Source organism: Chiloscyllium plagiosum, unplaced genomic scaffold (assembly GCF_037043375.1).
Source record: "Chiloscyllium plagiosum isolate Xiang-an unplaced genomic scaffold, Cpla_swu_hap1 HiC_scaffold_33, whole genome shotgun sequence".
Classification (NCBI taxonomy): Eukaryota; Metazoa; Chordata; class Chondrichthyes; order Orectolobiformes; family Hemiscylliidae; genus Chiloscyllium; species Chiloscyllium plagiosum.
This window is the reverse complement of record NW_028270171.1, coordinates 12,116,304-12,136,748: the sequence shown is the minus strand read 5'-3', so window position 1 is coordinate 12,136,748 and position 20,445 is coordinate 12,116,304. Positions and strand designations below refer to the sequence as shown.

General features: G+C 42.9%; 1 long non-coding RNA gene and 1 other non-coding gene across 2 annotated transcripts in view; both read left to right on the top strand.

Moving 5' to 3' along the window:
- Nucleotides 1-20,445, top strand: part of LOC148141209 (uncharacterized) — a 239,297-nt gene that overhangs the window by 92,026 nt on the left and 126,826 nt on the right. The gene's annotated exons all lie outside the window — the stretch shown is intronic.
- trnak-uuu (transfer RNA lysine (anticodon UUU)) lies at nucleotides 1,789-1,861 on the top strand. The gene has a single exon. It is a non-coding gene; the product is annotated as a tRNA-Lys (tRNA).

Sequence of the window (20,445 nt, the reverse complement as noted above, 5' to 3'; positions counted from 1 at the left end):
AACAGAGTTGTTTTTAACAGAATTGTTGTTGTTGATCGTAATGATAATGATTATAGTTAATCTGGTTAAGCTCCTGGTCTAGAATAGAATGTGGGTGGTTGGGGATTCAGTGACAGTGGTACCATTGAAGCTTGGGTTTTGCCTTCTAGTTTGAATGTCCTTGAATCACGTGGTGACCTTTCAGAGTTCGTTTTTTTTGTTAAATCTGCTTCTTGTGAGCCCTGAAGGTCTCAGCGTATTTGTTTTGCTTATGGGAACTTCTGTATTAATCTCAACCACCTGGAGTAGGGAATGATGCATTCCTGGTGTAGGGCTTATGCCCAAAACGTCGACTCTCCTGCACTCAGATGCTGCCTGACCTGCTGTGTCTTTCCAACACCACTCTTTTCGACAGCGATGCTAAGCAGGTCAACAGTGCAGTCTAGAAAGCAATTCAAAATTGGGAGCAGTTTGGCAAAAGTTGATGGTGGTTGCTGCTGGCTGGTTCTCGTTGGTTATGGTTGCCATCTTTCCCATATGTCAAAAGTTAATGGAGAACTATAGAGTACTCATCCCAACACAGTCACATGGGTCTAACTATGGGGCAAGAGCAAGATGGTGTGTGCTCAATTTGGGAAAAAAATAGTGAAGGAACTAAAAGAGACATTAAATGTGGCTGTAAGTTCCAACTGTCTATTGGGAAGAATCAAAGATGTAAGGAAACAAACCACAAATAAAATTAAACATTACATAAATCAGATAAAGTTTATTCACATGTCTACTAAATATGACACACTTAAATTGCACCACTTTACAAAATTTACACATTTTCTGCCAAACTCATCTCAGGGAATCTTGGCTTCTTTTTTATTGATGTCTTGGTAATCTTTCAGAAAAGCAGTCATTCATTATCCCAATTTCTGGCCTTATTTATTTGTTGAATGCAAATCCCTGAAGCCAAGCGATCACCTCCTCATTTGTTGAGTTTAAGGTGTTATAGATTAGATTAGGTTAGATTACTTACAGTGTGGAAACAGGCCCTTCGGCTCAACAAGTCCACACCGACCCTCTGAAGAGCAAACCACCCAGACCCATTCCCCTGCATTTACCTCTTTACCTTACACTACAGGCAATTTAGCATGGCCAATTCACCTAACCTGCACATTTTTTGGACTGTGGGAGGAAACCGGAGCACCCGGAGGAAACCCATGTCACCACTTAGTCTAGTGGAGGGATCACAGTTGGGTAGTGTGCAGCATTGTGGTGTTTCTCCACAGGTGCATAAAAGGGTTTGTAACCCAGTGGGATGCAGGGGTCCTGTCTTGTCCTGAATTGTTTAGTAAAGAATCACTCTTGCTCCGGTAGCTGAAAGCCCAGCATTCAACAGCGAGAATTTGTCACAAGGAATTTGGTCGCAACTTCCCCACGCCTTGATCCAAAAGATGTCTCCTGACAATTCTTTCTCAGAATAGTTGATTCATAATGAAACATCGAGACAGGAGGCAGCCTGTAGGTAGATTGAACGAGTCAAGCTGGGGTGGAAAATGAAGCAACAATGGTTGCTCCCAGTTTGTGAGGTTTTGTCAGTGATGGATATATTTGAGAGTGATGTTTGCAAAGAAAGGAAGCCAAGAGTGTTAAGCGAAGTATTCCGTTATGATGTGCATTGTTGAGTTCAGCTGAGTGTCCCCAAGTTGTACATGTGATGACCTGTACCAAACAAGTGCACAGCACTCTGCTGTGGAGTATGATAAGGCAAGTTAAATAATGACACGCAAATTCGTGAAGCATTCCATATTTTTTACATGAGCCCGGGTGGCTCAGTCGGTAGAGCATCATACTTTTAATCTGAGGGTCCAGGGTTCAAGTCCCTGCTTGGGCAGTCACTTTTAAATTGAACTACCACGGAAGAGAGAACACGCAGTGCTAGCAAATCAAACTCAATACACCTCACGTGATGGCAGTGGGAAGCAAGCACAGGCCAGATTTGGCTGGATTTCTGAACTGTCGCAGTTGCTGCCATACCAGCTGTGTTTCTCCCACAATGCATGGCTTCTGTTTAACTTGATTTCTTTGTGTGGCATTGTGGCTCAGTGGTTAGCACTGCTGCCTCACAGTGCCAGGGACTCGGGTTCGATCCGAACCTCGCGTGACTGTCTGTGTGGAGTTTGCACCTTCTCCCTGTGTCTGTGTGAGTTTCCTCTGGGTGCTCCAGTTTCTTCCCATAGTCCAAAGTTGTGCAGGTTTGGTGGATAGGCTGTGAAATTGCCCTTAGTGTGCAGGCTATGGCCTTGGGAAATGCAAGGTTACAGGGATAGGGTGGGGGAGGATGGGATGCTTTTTGGGAGGCCTATTTGAGCTGAATGGTCTGCTTCCACACTGTTGGAATTCTATGAAATATCTGTTGAAAGGTCAGCTTCATGTTGGGGTGGCACAGTGGCTCAGTGGTTAGCACTGCTGCCTCACAGCACCAGGGTTCAATTCCAGCCTTGGGTGACTGTCTGTGTGGAGTTTGCACATTCTCCCTGTGACTGCGTGGGTTTCCTCCCACAATCCAAAGATGTGCAGGTCAAGTGAATTGGCCGTGTTAGGTGCATTAGTCAGAGGGAAATGGGGCTGGGTGGGTTATTCTTCGGAGGGTCGGTGTGGACTCGGTGGGCTGAAGGGCCTGTTTCCACACTGTAGGTAATCTAATCTAATCTTATGGAGGGATTGTGATGAAGATTTACCAAGCCAATTCCTTGGATGCATGGATGGACTGACATATGAAGAGAGACTGAACCAATTAGGGCTTTATTCTCAGGACTTCAGAAGAATGAGACGGGGATCTTACAGAAACCTACAAAATTCACACAGGATTAGACAGGGTAAATGTAGGAAGGATTCTGTTGATTACCAGGGAGTCTAGAACCAGGGGCCAGAGTTTAAGAATATGGGATAGACCGTTTTGGACTGAGATGAGGAGAAATTTCTTCACCAAGGTAATGGTGAGTCTGTAGAATTCTCTGTCACAGAAAGCGGTAGAGGGCAAATGTTTTCAAGGAGCCAGATATGGGTCTGAAGACAAAAGGGATCAAAGAGTGAGTTTTGAGAAGATTTGTAGCTCAGGTTGAGATTCTGGATGTAAGTTTGCTCGCGGATCAAAGAGTATTCGGACAAAGTCAGGGTACTGACTTGGAAGATCAACCATGATCATACTGAATGCCAGAGCAGGATTGAAGGGCTGAATGGCCTACTCCTGCTCTTATTTTCGATGTTTTTAGGTGAGGTCGGAATGTTATGGTGAGGGGAAGAGTCACTGCTTTTGGAAAGTTTTGAGGATAGGAACCGAGGTCACTCCCTGAAATCGGAGCTCGGTACTTATCTCGCTGTTTTTCTCCAACTCTCATATAATGTTCACTTCTAGGGTGTAGGTTTGCTCGCTGACCTGTAGGTTTGATATCCAGATGTTTCATTACCTGGCTAGGTAACTTCATCAGGGGCGACCTCCAAGTGAAGCGAAGCTGTTGTCTCCTGCTTTCTATTTATATGTTTGTCCTGGATGGGGACCCCCATCCAGGACAAACATAAATAGAAAGCAGGAGATAACAGCTTCGCTTCACTTGGAGGTCGCCACTGATGATGTTACCTAGCCAGGTAATGAAACATCTGGATATCAAACCTACAGCTCAGCGAGCAAACCTACACCCTAAACCTCAACCTGAGCTACAAACCTTCACAAACCTTGCAATGTTCACTTCAGCAGATGGACCAACAGCGTTATGATTTCCCCACCCGAGCCACTCCTGGCTGATATTGAGACCTCTGAAATGGATGTTTTTCTATAGATATTGCCACATGTCATCCCTTCTTCCCTCCAACCGATCTCCCTATGCCACTCAAATAATATTGCTGTTTCACCAGTAACAGAAAATATTCAGCAATAATGAAAAAGAAAACATGCAGAATTCTGAACGCCCTGGCTGATGGTGACCAGGAGACCAATCTTTAAATCCTATGAAGACCCCCCCCCAACATCCAAAACCATTCTGGTTTGATGACAATGTCTTGAAAGTGGTGTGGAGAGGGGGAGGCACAGAATCTACAGCTAAAGCAAGAGGCCATTCCACCCATATATGCACAGTGATTACTATGGGCAGCCATGTGGCAATTCCTCCAGAGAAAACCCCCATTTCCAAGTTGGCAACAGCCGGTCAGGACTGACCAGTGGTTATGGGGTATAGTGCCAGAAGAGAGGTGCTCCCCGTGTAAAATAAAAGCTACCTGGAATTGGGAGAGAGGGGGAAAACAAGCTACTTATTTCAGCAAGAGGGCTCAGTTCCTACTCAACACATTCCAAAAGCAATGCCCTTCCACCTCATCAGAGCACTCCAGACCTCACTGACCCTTATTCCACTCCACAGCAGAGCACTGTACATCTGTCTGGCAAAGGTCCCCACACACACAACCCATAGGCATCCAATTGAACTTGATGATGCTCATCACAAGTAGAAACCCAGCTTCTTCTCCGCAGGCTCCTGTTTTATGTTTCCGATTTACCTCCTCCCTTCTCTCTTCATCTCACTCTATCAGCACAAACCTTCTATTTGTTTTCTCCTCATCTGACCATCTGGCTGCCCTTCAAAACGCCTGATGGCATTTTTCACCAGAAGCTTTCCTGACACTAAATTTGCCCTTTTCCCCCTTTTTGCATTCAAATAAATAACATGTTGAACCAAGCCAACATTCATCTTCTTGCTTGCGTAACAATTTTGTCCAGTTCCTCAATCTTACAATCTTTGAAAACCATAGAGAATGTCCCTTTAAACATAGCACTGAGAACATAGGAAACTTTCTGAGTAAGCCTAACCTGTTTTGGTTGGTTATAACCTATAATTTCTCCCTAAACATGTGGATTAGTGCAGTTTCTTTTAAGGGACAGAGCCAGAGGTCATGGGTTCAAACCCAACCAGGCTAAATTACACAATTGAATGGAAATTAGTGGACTGAAACAATAAGATTAGAAAAAAAACAATTTAGGGATGCTTCTGGATTGTGGGAAAAACCAGATGGGAAAGTGAATGTAGCCAAGTTTGTAGATGACACAACAACAGGTGGGAAAGCAAGTGGTGAGGATGACACAATGAGTCAGCAGAGGGACATAGACAGGTTAAGCATGTGGGTAAAAACTTAGCAGATGGAATATAATGTGGGGAAATGAGAGATTATGCACTTTGACAGGCAGAACAGAGGAGCTGAATATTACTTAAATGGAGAAAATCTATAGCAGAGGGACTTGGGACTCCATGTCCATGAATGGTGGGCGGCACGGTGGCATAGTGGTTAGCACTGCTGCCTCGCAGCGCCAGACCCGGGTTCAATTCCCGACTCAGGCGACTGACTGTGTGGAGTTTGCACGTTCTCCCCGTGTCTGCGTGGGTTTCCTCCGGGTGCTCCGGTTTCCTCCCACAGTCCAAAGATGTGCAGGGTCAGGTGAATTGGCCATACTAAATTGCCCGTAGTGTTAGGTAATGGGTAAATGTAGGGGTAGGGGTATGGGTGGGTTTCGCTTCGGCGGGTCGGTGTGGACTTGTTGGGCCGAAGGGCCTGTTTCCACACTGTAATCTAATCTAATCTAATCTAATCTAATCTAATCTAATCTAATCTAATCGAATCATAAAAGCATCCAAGTAATAGGAAGACTAATGGAATGATGGCTTTTATTTCAAAGCGAATAAAAGTAGGGAGGTTTTGCTAAAAATATACCAGGCACTAGTCGGACTACAGCCGACCATTTATCTAAGGAAAGATATATTGGCATTGGAGGCAGTCCAAAGAAGGGTGTCTGGGCTGATAATGGCAATGGAGGGACTTTCTTATGAAGAGAGTTGAGTAGATTGGGCCTGTACTTGTTGGAATATAGAAGAATGGGAGGCAATCTTTTTGAAACATACAAGATCTTGGTAAGGTAAATGCAGAAAGGTTGTTTCCCCTTGCGGAGAGTCCAGGACCAGAGGATATAATCTCAGAATTTAAGACAGAAATAAGAAGTTTCTTCTCTGAGAGGGCAGTGAATCTGTAGAATTCTTTACTGCAGAGGGCTATTGTATCTGGATCATTATGTATATTTAAGACTGAGATTGACAGGTCTTTAATCAGTAATGGCATCAAGGACTATGGAGAAAAGGTAAGAAAGGGGATTTGAAAATTATCAGATCAACCATTATGTTATTGACTGGCAGAGCAGACTCAATTGGCTGAATGGCCTACTTATTTTCCTATTAGTTTTGGCCAACTCTTAGGGGGTGACCAATGATCTTGGCTGATATAGTGTTCAGGTTTGGCCAGGACAGTCTGGAATTTTAATTAAATGTCCCAGTGTCCTGACATTTCCCTCGAGATGGTTCAAAGATTCCGCTTTCCAGATTCCCCATTGATTCTGCAGGAATGGAATGAGTTTGAATGAATTCACTGCAATTTGGTTCATGCATACATCCTTGATCTGTGGCTTCACCTTGCAATCAACACCATTGGTGGCCCTTTGCCACCTGCAAACAGTTGGTATCGCACACTGTTTCATCCCATAATGTGACACTGCGGGATAAGGTGTGGGAAGTATTTCCGCGTGAGTGGGGGTGGGACAGGAAGGCAGAAGGCACATGTCCAACTTATTTGCATCACCAGAGCATGGTTTCCTTGGGACTTGCATTAACTTTGAAAAAGCAGAAAAGGTGCCAGTTCACGTCCAGGCCCCGTTACCGAGAAGGTGTTGAGACACTGCAAAGGGAGATCTGCGTTATGAGGGAACATTACATCAGGGAGCTCTTGGTTTTGTGTTTTGAAAATCTGTTTGTCCTAATCTGGGGAGGGGAAGCCTGTAATTCTGCCCAGTCTAGCCCCCACTCCAGTGACTCCAGTATCCCCATGACGCACTCGATTCAACGGTCTACCTAAAGCAAGCCACTCAGTTGCCAGGGCAATTCGGAAGAGGCCACAAATGCTGCCTTTGTTCTGCAAGCCATGGAGATTGAAAGAAAATGCCATTTGTCCTCTTTCCAAGTGAGATCAGGGAGCAGTCAGCCACCATTCCCCTCTGAATCAGTCTCCCTCGTGATTGGGAGGGTGTGGCTTATCTGTTCTTGTTGTTTACAGGTCTTTGTTAGCCTCTTAATACAGTTCACCTTGGGAGCTGGATGGAGATCCGGAACCTGAACTTACATGCCATTATTCCCCTCCACCCACCCCCCACGCAGCCCCCACTAGTCTTGAATGAGGCCATAGTATTTACTTGGACAGACATTTCCATGGTAACTTATTGCTAGTTAACAGGAACAATAAAACGCTCAAGCAAGTGAAGGAAAAGAAAGGTTAAGCAAGAGGTTAATAAGGACCATTTCACATGACTCTCTTGAGGATGGTAACAAGTGGTTGTTATGGAGATGGTGACGTGGGGAGGAGTTTTCTTAATTAAAAAAATGAAAGAACCGACAATGTTTGAAATCAGAAACAAAAACAAAAATTGCTGGAAATGCTTAGCAGGTCTGGCAGCATCTGTGGAGAGAAATCAGAGTTAATGTTTTGGGTTCAGTAACACTTCTTCAGAACTGTAGCTAGGAAAATGTTGATTATTTTTATGCAGAGGATAGAAGGGCGTAAAGAGTGAATAATACGTGGTGATGGAGCTAAAAGAGAGAGAAGATCAGTTGGACAGATAAAGGAGTGAATGCCAGTCAGCCTGGGAGGGTGAATAGCTACTAATGAAGTTTTCTTACTTCACTTCAGGAACAATTAGATGTAAAGTATTACACAAGGCACTTTATGGAGATTCCTGTACCATCTTGTTGCTGACCGAAAGTTATAATCCTAGTTTATGGTAATACTAAACAAATGAGTTTGCAGAGTAAAACTTGGCTTGCAACTTACTTACCGTGATGATCAATTTCTGAACATAATTGTACGAGGCTACTGATGTATTTTTAACAAAATAACATAAATTTATTAGAGATAAGGGAAAGAAAACAAAGCTAGTTGACAATTTGGAATGAGTTTATCATAACAGCAGAAAAGGAAGATTCAACCCTTTTTCCTGGCAATATCTTCTATTGAAACTCAACTCCAGTAAAGTATTGCTCCTATGTTCATTTTAAAATTTCACACTCATGATGAGGTCACAGGCATTTCTTTTTGCTGACTTTCTGCACACACCAGATGTGATTCTGTCTGTTTGTCCAAGAGACAAACAGACGCAGGCTAACTCACTACATTCTCCTCATTGAACTTCAGAGAAAAAAACAGGGTTTTTTTTCTGCTCCACTTACCTGAGTCAAAATATTGAGGACTTCCTTCCAGATCTATTGGTCTGGAGGTTACTACAAACTAAAAACTGTACATCTGCTGAATACATTCCTTCCTCTGAACAAAACCTTAAATTGATATTCTTGCAAATTGTCCTGATGAATGGAAAATGAAAAGCTTTGACAAAATGTGTCTTTCATCAGCAATATAAAAATAAGTTGTGGCTGCTATTATTATACCATTTGCTACCCTGTTTCTGGGGAGTTGGTGGAGTTACTGTAGCTAAACTGGTAATCCAGAAGCCCAAACTGATGCCCTGGGGACATGGGGTTCAAATCCCATCACAGCAACTAGATAAAACTGCAAGACTTAAGTTCTGTGTTACCAAATGACTATTTAGTGCACCCTTAATGTATGAAGCACCCCAAGTACCCTCTTCGCAGGAGAGTGATAAAACAACATTCCACACCCAGCCACTTAAGGATCAAGAGCTTGGTCAAAGAGGAGTGTCTAGGTAGTGGAAAATGGGGGAAAGATGTCAGGAGGGCATTCTCAAATTTGGGCAATTAAGACTTGGATGCCAATAGTAGAATAATTAAAATAAGGGCTGCACAACAGCCACAATTGAAAGAGCCCATTCTTCTCAAAGTTTATGGAGCTAGAGGAGATTACAGAGAGAGTGGAGATTACAGAGAGGGAGGGGTGTGCCAGGCCATGGAAGAATTTGAAAACAATTTAAGGGAGTTCTCGGGCAAAGAATGAGAAAGGTTAATCTAGATTTCACTCCCAGTAATGTGATAATGACATTAACGGGCAATTATTGCAACTGATTTCCATGAATGAGTTTACAACAGACCCAGACAGGAGATGAGGAACTCTCCTAATGGTGAGAGAATTGGGAACTGTCAGTCCAGATACAACTGTTCTTCGCGAGCATGTTACATCCACCATATCTTCAGCTACTTATATGTTGTATCCCAAAATGTTCTTTTCCAGCTTTCTCAAAGCCCTTTTCCAGACGTTTGAAGCATAGTCACTGTAGTCATGTGGGATATGTGATCGCCAATTTATACACAGCAAACTCCAACAAACAGCAACATGATAACAACCAAATAATCATTTATCATTATCTGCATTTGAGGGCAGTGCCACCACTAGGTGGAGTACCACACACGCATGCGCAAATGCACAGTAAAAAAAATCCCCAGGGTTCACATACCTGTCAATCACTGGAATTGATTATCACCTTGGCAACTGTTGTCACATTCTTTAAAAATGAGGACCTAAATGTGTTCATGCTATTGGTAATTTCTCTTTGGGAATATAGTAGCAAAGCCTGTGAAATAAATACATGAATCATCAGTGCATTTTATTAAAACATCTATCTCAGTAGTTAGATGAATTTACAATTTTATTAAATTGGCTGCCAATTTGATAAGGAGGTGTGCATTGTGAAATGAAATGCTTGTTTGCAATGTTTTCAAAATGCCAATTTACTAATTGCAAGCTAAATTTCTTAAAATTGACAGGATCTCCCCCCCCCCCCAAGACATTAATTCTTCTATTTATACATTTTACAGTTCACAATAGCTGGGTACTAAACAGTTTGTTGCATCATTTTAGTACGTGATTTGTGCCCTGTATTTTCAAGTTAAAGGAGAACACAGAAATTGTTTTAAAAAAAGACTGTTTTTCTGTACCTTGTTGCAACTGCATTGTCTACTCAAGGGCAGATGGATTCTGGTGGCCCTGTTAATGGCAGCATTATATTTCCTATGCTGGGAACATATTTGTCAGAATAAGAGGGAAGAATTCATCTTCTCCTCTTTAAAATAGCCCCGTGGGACTTTTTCTGTTGATCCTGGAAGAGAACAGACAAGGCCTCGGTTTAACATCTCATCCGAAAGGGGTCAATTCTGACATTGCAGCACTCCCTCAGGACTGCAATGTCAGCCTGGATTATGCATTCAATTTTCTGAAGCTTCTCTTGAACTCACATCCTTCGGGACTTAGAAGCGTGTTGTGATATCTACAAGTCACAGCTGACATTAAAAACATGTAGATAAAGAGGAGGAATTGACCTCTTGAGAGTGCATGATTTTATTACATTCAATAGCTTTCCCTACACCCTTGTACTGTGTTGTGAGGATGATGTGGTTTTTAGTAGTACACTTCTTGTTGCACCTGTTTTCCGACGTTTCCATATTTCACCTGCCAAGTAGAATGTTAATCACACAGTTACTATGGATAAATAGGTTGAAAAAATACATGGATCATGCCACAGTCTTGGAAGGCAGAGGGTATAGCAGCAACAGACAGAAACCTGGCAACAATAAGCTGTTGACAAAACAGAACAGAATTTGAATATTACTGAGGAAAAGATAATTTACTGAAGCCTGTTGTCTTGCACCCATCAGGACAAATGCACAAATGACAAATTTTGAATGATCACAATAACTTATATTACAGGAGAAAAGGATGTTGATTGGTTAGAAAAGTGACATTGATTGGTCAAGAGTTTACATTGGAGAAAGCCACGAGGAACTCAAGATGACAGAGTCAAATGGGCAGAACTTTACCAACATACAGGTACCAACCTGAGAAGCGGGTTGGCAGTAAAATGACAGGAGCCTTACCCTGACGATGCCCCCACCCGGATTCAGGCATGTTGAGGCAGCAAACTATAAAGGCTTTCTGTGCCAAAGTGATGAGCATCTGCTTGTTACAATTAAAGGCCTTGTTAAGGGTCATTTTGTAGGGCAGACAGCTTTCTACCGACGGTGTGTGAGACTCTTCCCTCACCCACTCCACCATCACTGTATGAAAACTGCCAGTTTATGGAGATGGCTTCCCCCGCAGAGATGGGGGAAGATAGGGATGTCAGCCCCTGCCTTCCTAACCATACCCCCAAGGGTATTTACCCCTTTGACCTGCAGTCCACAGAATTTTTCAATTTGAATTTATCTGAGCTCTCCCACATCCCTCAAATTCATTTTGCCCCACCATTGGAGTACTAGACCACATGCTAAAGTTCATTCCAATGCGGAGATAGTTAATGTAGCCCATGTGTAGAATCAGTCATTCTCAGGAGAGTTAAGTGTTTGCAGGACACACTGGCGTTGGAGAATTTATCTGTCGGATTCCAGGCCGGCTCCTGTGGAATGTTCCCTCTGGCAAGTTTCTGCCCTGCTCCAGTTTAATGATGTTGACATAACAATGGGTTATCAGGCCCCAAACAAGGAGAAATTACTCAAAATCCAATATAAAAAAACACACAGGCTGAAAGACAACAAGATTTGTGTTTATCAGCAGGGTCATTTGCTGGTGATCTTTTTGATATGAGTGAGCTATGTGATCACGCAGTTCCTGACGTGATAAAGTCCCTGGTGTATACATGACCCTAAGTTCAACTGTTGGGAGCAGGAAACTTCTTCATGTTAGCTTCAGCTTCTGTTCATTTGTTCTTCCCCTCTCTCTTCACCCTTCCACCCCACTCTCCTCCATCTCTTTTGCAGTTCGCTTGCTTTATGATCGATATTAGGGGCCCTCTCTTCAACCTATCCCATTGCCTATTAACTGGCCATCTGGGGAAGACCTCTCCTATCGGGGCTGGTAGACAGTGAAGTGAGCTGATGGGCACACCTTAGATTTGGATTTCCATGGCTGGCAGAGGTGGGCAGTTGAAGGGGGCCTCAGGATGCATGTGTCCACTGGAAGATTTTTACACACTTTAAAATAAACTGTGGCTATGGTTCACATCGATATAAAGGAGAAGCCTTTCTATAAGATGGTGTCAGGATCCGCCCACTGTGCCCATATGGGGTTCAGGTTGAGGGAACTGAAGGAAACCTCACTGGCTCCGTCCTGTTCGGGTTCAGCCTGCATGAGGGGGTTTAATGGTAGCCGGGACAATCCTAACAGAATTACCATCTTATCCCATGATTGTCTGGAGTTGGAATGTCTTGAATACATGATCCAAGTGTATGCTTCAAACTTCCCCAACCTCCCACTTTCAAAGTGTTTTGACGATGGATGAGAACCTCTAAGTGCTATGGGCATTTTACATTTTAGCTCCAAAATATATTTTTTGAAAGAGACTGAAAAAAGACTGCGGGGATAAATTCAGTCACTGTCTCGCAAAGCCCTATATGGGACCCATGGATTGTTGTGTCGAAAGAATGTCAGAGAAACTTCAAACAGAGAGTGGGATGTAACACGAAGAGATAATGAGAAGGATCCCCTTCTTGGCAGAAAGCCACTTCTTACAGACATTCTTATTGTTTATTGCCCTTTTCTAACATGTAAACAAAAGGAGTTTAAAAACCTGCAACTCTGGTCTGTGTGTACCAGTGGAATATAGTGTGTTAGTGGAAGAAGCTTTGCCAACTGAAGCACTCTTGTACAAGCCTGGGTTCAAGTATTAGTGTGCCATGAAGGTCAGTCAAAGAACCACAGACTGGACACCCCTGTGTTATAGGTAAATGCCTTCCTAACTCTGAGTACTAGAAACCAGCTAACCAATCAGCAGGTCAGAAGGAAACAGGATGTAAATGATACCAGCCAACCATTGTCAAAAAAACAGGACAAAAGGATTTCCATTAATCGCAAAATCAAGAATCCCCAAATCGAATGTTCAAGTATCAATCTTCCACTAACAATACTTCATGAATCACAAAGAGACTGATTTAAATATCTTTTACCTATTTTTGGATTCACTTATCTGTTATCAACGTGAGTTCTATTATTATTTGTTCTTGCATTTAGTAACTACTAAAGTGACTTGTCTGTTAACTTGTCCAGGACTGGTTAATTTGGCTCTTTTTAAGGCAAATTAACCAGTCTGCGAGAAAACAAAGGAGAGATCTTTTCGAAAGTATATTTGTTGTAACCCACCAATGAGATGCATGAATAAAGAGGGAGGGGCGGTTCATCCCTCAGCACCTAGCAACTCAACAATTTGGGGACCTGTCTCAAACTGGTGAGATGGTGGCATTGTGATAATGTCTCTGGGCTAGTAACCCACAGGTTAATGCTCATGCTAATGCTATGGGGCCAAGGGTTGAAATCCCAGCATGCCAGCTGTTGGGATTGAATTCAGTCAATTAATCTGGAATGGAAAGTTAGTCTCAGCGATGGGAACCATCAAACTATCAGCAGTTGCTGTAAAAACCCATCTGATTCACTAATGCCCTTGACAGAAGTAAATCTGCCATCCTTAATCGAACTGGTGTACATAGACTCCAGACTCACAGCAGTGTGATTAACACTCAACTGCCCTCTAAAAAGGCCTTGCAAGCTGCTCAGATTAAGGGCAATTAGGGATGGGCAATTATTGCTGGCATTGCCAGTGATGTCGTAATGAAGAATTGAAGGTCCTGCCCATGATGCATGGGTAGCAACACCACTTTGGAATCTTGTTCACATGACTACTTCTCATGGGTAGCTTTGATAGTGGGGAGGATATTACCTATAAAGGTAGGTCTTTATTTTCCTCTTTCTGACCAAGTCTCAGTTGTTTGTCACTGGACCAGGAGTGCTCCTTAGTTTGACTTTCCTGAACCTAGAGGTGTTTATGCCCTAAACTGTGATCATTCAAATATTTCCCGTCAGTGCAACCAGTTGGCTTGGTCCCTAACGCGGTAATGGACCTGGGGGATTCTTTAGCCAGAGGCTCAGCATTACAGCTTTTCTGGCTATCTGATTCCTGCGGCAGTGGGAACACCTAAGAAAGTCCCAGTCTCAGTGTGAACTCTGCATACAGTCACACTGTTTATCTGTGACTATTGATTTAGTGTTGAGAAAGTTAAGCTTCTGCTGGCTTTTTCAGGGTACTGGCTTGAAAGGTGGTGAGGTGCTTTCTATTGCTAATCCATGTCGGATTAGTAGGAGCCACAAATAACACTGACAATGTGAGGGATATGCTCACTACATAAGTATTTTAAAATACTTTGACTTAGCGGGTGCCTTAACCCTTGGACAGGAAATGAAGAATGTCACAGCACAGAGCGAAACAAATGAAATCAGAAGGAGCTTATACATGTACAGCGGCTTTTCACAACCTTGGGACATTCCAAATTGCTTTCATAACCAACAAAGAGTAGGCACTGTTGTAATGTAGGAAACTTGCACACAGGAAGCTCCCACAAACAGCAATGTGATCATGACCAGACCATCTGTTCTTATGATGTTGATTGAAGGATAAATATTGGCTGGGACACTGAGGAGAACTTCCCTGCTCCTCTTTCAAACAGTCCCAAGGGATCTTTTGCATCCAGCTTGATATGGATTTGACCATCACATCTTATTGCTGGCACCTTCACTAGTGCAGCACAGCACAGACTATGTGTTTAACAATCTTGAGTAGAGTGCTGAACAGATGACCTTCTGACTTATAATGAGATTGTTTCCACTGGGATAAGTCAGAAAGGGCATTGTTGATGTCAACCTACATCCCCAGTGCTGGCATTGTCACTGAGGCCAACTCCATACTGGATGACATCATGAAACTGAGCACAACTTAGGGATGAAATTGAATTGGTGACTACACTTCAGTGATCTTTCTTACTTGGCCATACTAACCATACTCAAACACATCCACCATTTAGTTTGAAGACCGTTATTTTCACTCTGCCTAACACACTTCTCACTGTGACACTCTGATGGACCCACATTCCTCACTGTAACACTCCAATATGCTCCATATCCGACACTGTAACACTCCCTGATACGCCCCACACCCCCCACTGTAATACACTCTGATATACCCCACATCTCTCACTGTAATACACTCTGATATACCCCACACACCTCACTGTAATATACTCTGAGGTACTCCACATCTCTCACTGTAATACACTCTGATATACCCCCCCTCGCTGTAAAGCACTCTGATATACCCCACACCCCTCACTGTAGTACACTCTGATATACTCCACATCTCTCACTGTAATATACTCTGATATACTCCACATCTCTCACTGTAATACACTCTAGTATGCTCTACACCTCTCTCTGTAACATTCCCTGATAACCCCACATCCCTCACTGTGACACTAACATCTTCAATCCCTTCACAGTAACATTCTGTGAGGGATGTGGGGACATCAGAGTGTTACAGCGAGCGATGTCAGTATATCAGAGTGTCACACTTTTCTTACACTGTCACACTCTGATATACTCCACATCCCTGACCGTAACACTCTGGTATAGCCCACACTTCTCACTGTAACAAACTGATAAACCTAACACTCCTTACTGTGACACTCTGATGTACCCCACGCCCCTCACTGTAACATTCTGATAGACCCTACAGCACTCTACAACACTCTTTACTGGACCAAGAGGAGTCATACTAGATCCAAAACATTAACCCTGCTTTCTCTCCACGGATACTGCCAGACCTGAATTTCTCTCACATTATCTGTGGTAGTCTCATTGTAACACTCTTGGATATACCCCTCATCTCCCATTATATCAATCTTGGATATACCCCACACCCCTCTTTGAAACATTTTCTAATATCCCCCCATGATGCAGAGCATTTAGTAAAAGTATTTAGAACATGATTTACTGTGCATCATTTTGCAGAGTACCCGAAGTCAGGAACGTCTGGTAAGGCAGCAAGGAGAGAGCTCGTCCAGCTCAAAATGTCCATGACATGGGAGCTGAAGTGCTTTTACTAAATTTGTTGAGAACAGGCAGTTTCCGGGGACAGATTTGGCATCAATTGCTCATCTGACTGTCCTGAGGAGTTGGTGTTAGACCTGCATCTTGAAATATTGCAATGGCTGGATATATCCACTTTCTGCAAGCAAATTAACTGTCATGTTACAATTGTGATTAAAGTTCAGTTGGATTCTGTGATATATTGATGTGCCTAAAAAAGTGTGAAACAAATTTAAGTTGTTTTTATTTCCATTGGCACCTGAAGTTTCAATTTTCCAGTCAGCTTCCTCTCCAACTATACGGCCAACCCCTGACCATTGCCAACCAGAACAAGTGATGAGGGGAATGCAGTCCCAGAACTTTGGCAAGGCTACCTCTTTTTCGGCATTATCCTTCTGATGGCTGAACAAGCCGTTTCTGGAGAGGAAAGTCTGTCACAAATGCTACAACTGAAGTTATCCCTTCGCGGTAATACAGACCGATCTCTTGTTGGCTTGCTCTGGAGCTTCTAAAACCACATGTCCTTGTTGTAGTCTATTGCAAGATCTGAGCATTTTGTTGCCTTATCATCTCAGCTGTCCAAGGTGTGTATGAAGTGAGTTCAATCATGGCTGCCAGTAATGAGTCCACATGTTAACCTTTTCTCTATGCAATACCCAACATTTGGTGGTGCACAACTCCCAGTAGACTTTACATTAATCATCTGCTAGATTTGCCGCATCATGATTGACATTGAGGCCTTCATTTTCTCTCCTGATGGTATTCTTGAGCACCTTGTTTTTTGGCACAGGCTTTCTTCTCATGTAGTGGGTACTGCAGATGCTGGAGATTAGACTCAAGACTAGAGTGGTGCTGGAAATGCACAGCAAGTCAGGCAGCATCTGATGTGCAGGAAAATCGACATTTCCGGCAGGAGCCCTTCATCAGGAATGGTGTTGTTTCACACTTTTTAGGCAAGTATTGATGAAGGGCTTCTGCCTGAAACGTCGATTTTCCTGCTCCTCGGATGCTGCCTGACCTTCTGTGCATTTCCAGCACCACTCTAATCTTTCTTCTCATGTAGCTTAGCCTGTGGCCATTTCCCATCCTGGACACATATCAATCCAAAGCCAATGAATCCTGATTTTTTTACTTGATTATCACTGATCTTTTGGCCTTAGGAATGACTATTTCATCAATGACAATTTCCATGCACTGCCAAGAATGGATGGCAGACTCCAGAGATGAAAGTTACAAGAAATAGGAGGTAGAGTAGACCAATATTTCCATCAAGCCCGTTCTGCCATTCATTAAGAATGGTCTTTGACTTCAACTCCATTTCCTCATCTGCTTCCCATATCCCTTGATTCCCTTAGAGTGCATGTATTCCAAACTTAAATAATGGGGCATTCAGTAATCTTTTGGTGGGGGGGAATTTTAAAGACTCACAACCCTTTGAGTGAAGAAATATCTCATGTCAGTTCTAAATTATTGCCCTTTTATTCTGAGATTCTGCTCCCCTGTTCTAGATTCCACCCCCGGGAAAACAACCTCTCAGCGTCAGCCCTAACAAGCCCCTTCCGCACTCTGAATATTTCAATGAAATTACCTCCGAGTCTTCTGAACTGCAGGGAATAATAAAAATTTTAAAAAACAGAAAGTGCTGGAAAAGCTTAGCAGCATCTGTGGAGAGAGGAAGCAGAGTTAGCGTTTCAAGTCTGATATAATTCTTCATCAGTACTTTCTGTGTTTATTTAGGGTTTCCGGCATCCACAATAGTTAGCTTTTATTCTGGAAAATATCAATCCAATTTCCTAAGGCTCTCATCGTAGGACAAACCCCTCATCCCAGGTGCCAATCTACTGAGCCTTCATAATGTTTTCAATGGCAGTAGAATATAGCCTTCTTTTAAATATTGAGAAAAGCTCAGTGTGATGGCACAACCTGTCCATTCGGACAAAAGGCTGCAGATAGCTAATAATGAGCTACTGACTGATCTGTGACTCAGCTTCTCACTGAATGCGACTACAAAATGCTGCAGAATTATCTATTGACTGGTCCTTTCAATATTGTTAATGCTGAGGGATTAGGGTAATTGTTTCCTGTAGTACAATCCCACCTATCCCCATCTCCAAATGCACACACACGCGCATGGACACACGCACCCTTACTGTATGTAAATATTTTAGTGCCTCTTTACCAAGATAAGGCAAGGTAGAGCAAGACATTGCAACACCAGCTGCTCTTGTGCAAGAGGTTCCATGGTTACCATCACGAACACAACAAGTTTCCTTCAGATTGTGACAAAATGGAAAGACACATGCCAATTAAAAGACACGTTTTACTTTGGGCTGGGTTAGAGGAAGTTGAAATTATTAATTTAATTTAATCTTATCTGCTGAGGATTGAGTGTGGTGCTGGAAAAGCACAGCTTTTCCTTCCTGATGAAGGGCTTATGCCCGAAACGTTGATTCTCCTGCTCCTCGGATGTTGCCTGACCAGCTGTGCTTTTCCAGCACCACACCCTTCCAGTCTGATCTCCGCCATCTGCAGTCCTCACTTTCTCCTACCTGCTGAGGATTGCCAACCCTCCAACAGAAACTACAACCATATTTATATAATCCAACAGCCACAACAACTTATATTTATATAGCACCTTTAATGTAGCACAACATCTCAAGGTGCTCCATAGCAGCAACTATTTGCATTTATATGACACCTTTAACATCGGAGAAGGTGGATTATCAGAAACAATTTGACGTGCATCATGTAAAGAGATGGTATAGACTCAAAGAGATTGGTTTAAGTAGTCTCTTAAAGGATAATGAAGTAGAAAAGAGATGGAAAGGTTTTGGGAAAGAATTCCTGTGCTTGGGATCCAGGCAGGTGAAGGCAGGACCATCAATGGCAGTGGGGAGGGGGGGAATGAAAATGTTGGATGTGAAACAAACCACCATTGAAGAATTGCTGAGATCTTGGAGGATTACAAGGCTGGGCGATTCTACAGAGATGATTCATGAAGGGACTCCAAAGCAAAGGTGAAATATTTTAAATTGTGACATTGTGGGATTCCAGGGTTGTTGCTGCAGCCTCCAGAGGTTAAGGACTAGCTTTGAGTTCTCTGCTGCAAGTAACGTCCCTAAAGCCTTTGTGCTGTCCTACTGGTATTCTCTAGGCATGCTTGAGTTCTGAGTCGAGCAGTTCTTCGGGAGTCTGGTGTCAGACATACGACCATCAGGTCTCCTTCTGAGGAGCTGGGTCTGAATAGTTAGCCCCCGGATGCTGAGCAAGTTGGGAGAGGACACTGCTCTTGGAATGCCTTTCTGCATTTGGAGGATCTTGTCAAGGCACCACTGATTCTCCAGTATTAGTGTACAGGAGCATAAAGATCATTGTTGCCTTGGAAACCATGATTGTCATCCTGTTTTGAGATGCTGGTCCTCAATTACTCTTTTCTTCAGCCAGCTGAAGACTGAACTAGTACATTGGGTGCAATGAATTGCAAAGCGTTTACAGGATGGTCAATCCATCCTGATGTTTGAACTCTGTATCTGTCTCCTCTTTTATCTCACTCAGTCAGGATATCTATCCTCCCTCATGTACTTATCTAGCCTTCCTTGAGTGAACCTCTGCCCTTTGCTTCACCCTTATTCTGTGGTAACAATAGTTGATGTCATCTATTTATCTTTGCCTCTGAATTCCTCCACTTGTTTACACACTTATTTTTTGGAAGTGTGTGCCTTCCCTATCCTTCCTAACAAAGTCTTACACTTAATTATATTGAAGTTCATTGGTCAATGACAACACCATTTTTCAAGTTTATTTGTGGATTCCTGAATCCTTATGCAGTCCACCTCTGCAATTATGACTCTCCCAACTTGGTGTTTTCTGCAACGTTTGAAATTGGCTATCAGTTCAAGTTGTTAAAGTAAATGGTGAACATGTGATCCTAGCACCAATCTCTGTGGAACACCACCTCCAGCCTTTTGCCAGTCAAAGTACCTACTTTAATCTCATACTTTCTGTTTTCTGTTTTATATCTATCCTGCTACTTCAGAATGTGCTCTATTTCAACATATTCTGAACTTATTCGCAAGTCTTTATGCAGTTTCCTAACACTGGTTCATTGCAATATAAATATATTGCATCTGCTTCATGACCCTTATCTATCCTTTCTGTCACTTCTTCGAAGAATTTTACAAGGATGGTCAAGAATGACCCCTTTTGGAGTGGATACCTTTTGCATTTTTCTAGAGCTAAGGATTCCATTATCATTTTTGCTACTGAGATTAAGTTAATTGACCAAAACTCTCTGGACCTTTTCTATGTCCTTTTTTTATACGTTACGTGTTAGTATTTTCCAGTCCACTGCCACAACTCTTTATCATATCGGTTCACTAAAATCTTTTAAGGACGGAAACTGCCTCTTTACCTGGTCTTTACATGTAACTCCAAACCCATAGCAATATGGTTGACTCTGAAGTGCACTCCGAGTAATTAGGGATCGGCAATAAGTATTGCCTAGCCAGTGATGCCCTCATCCCATGA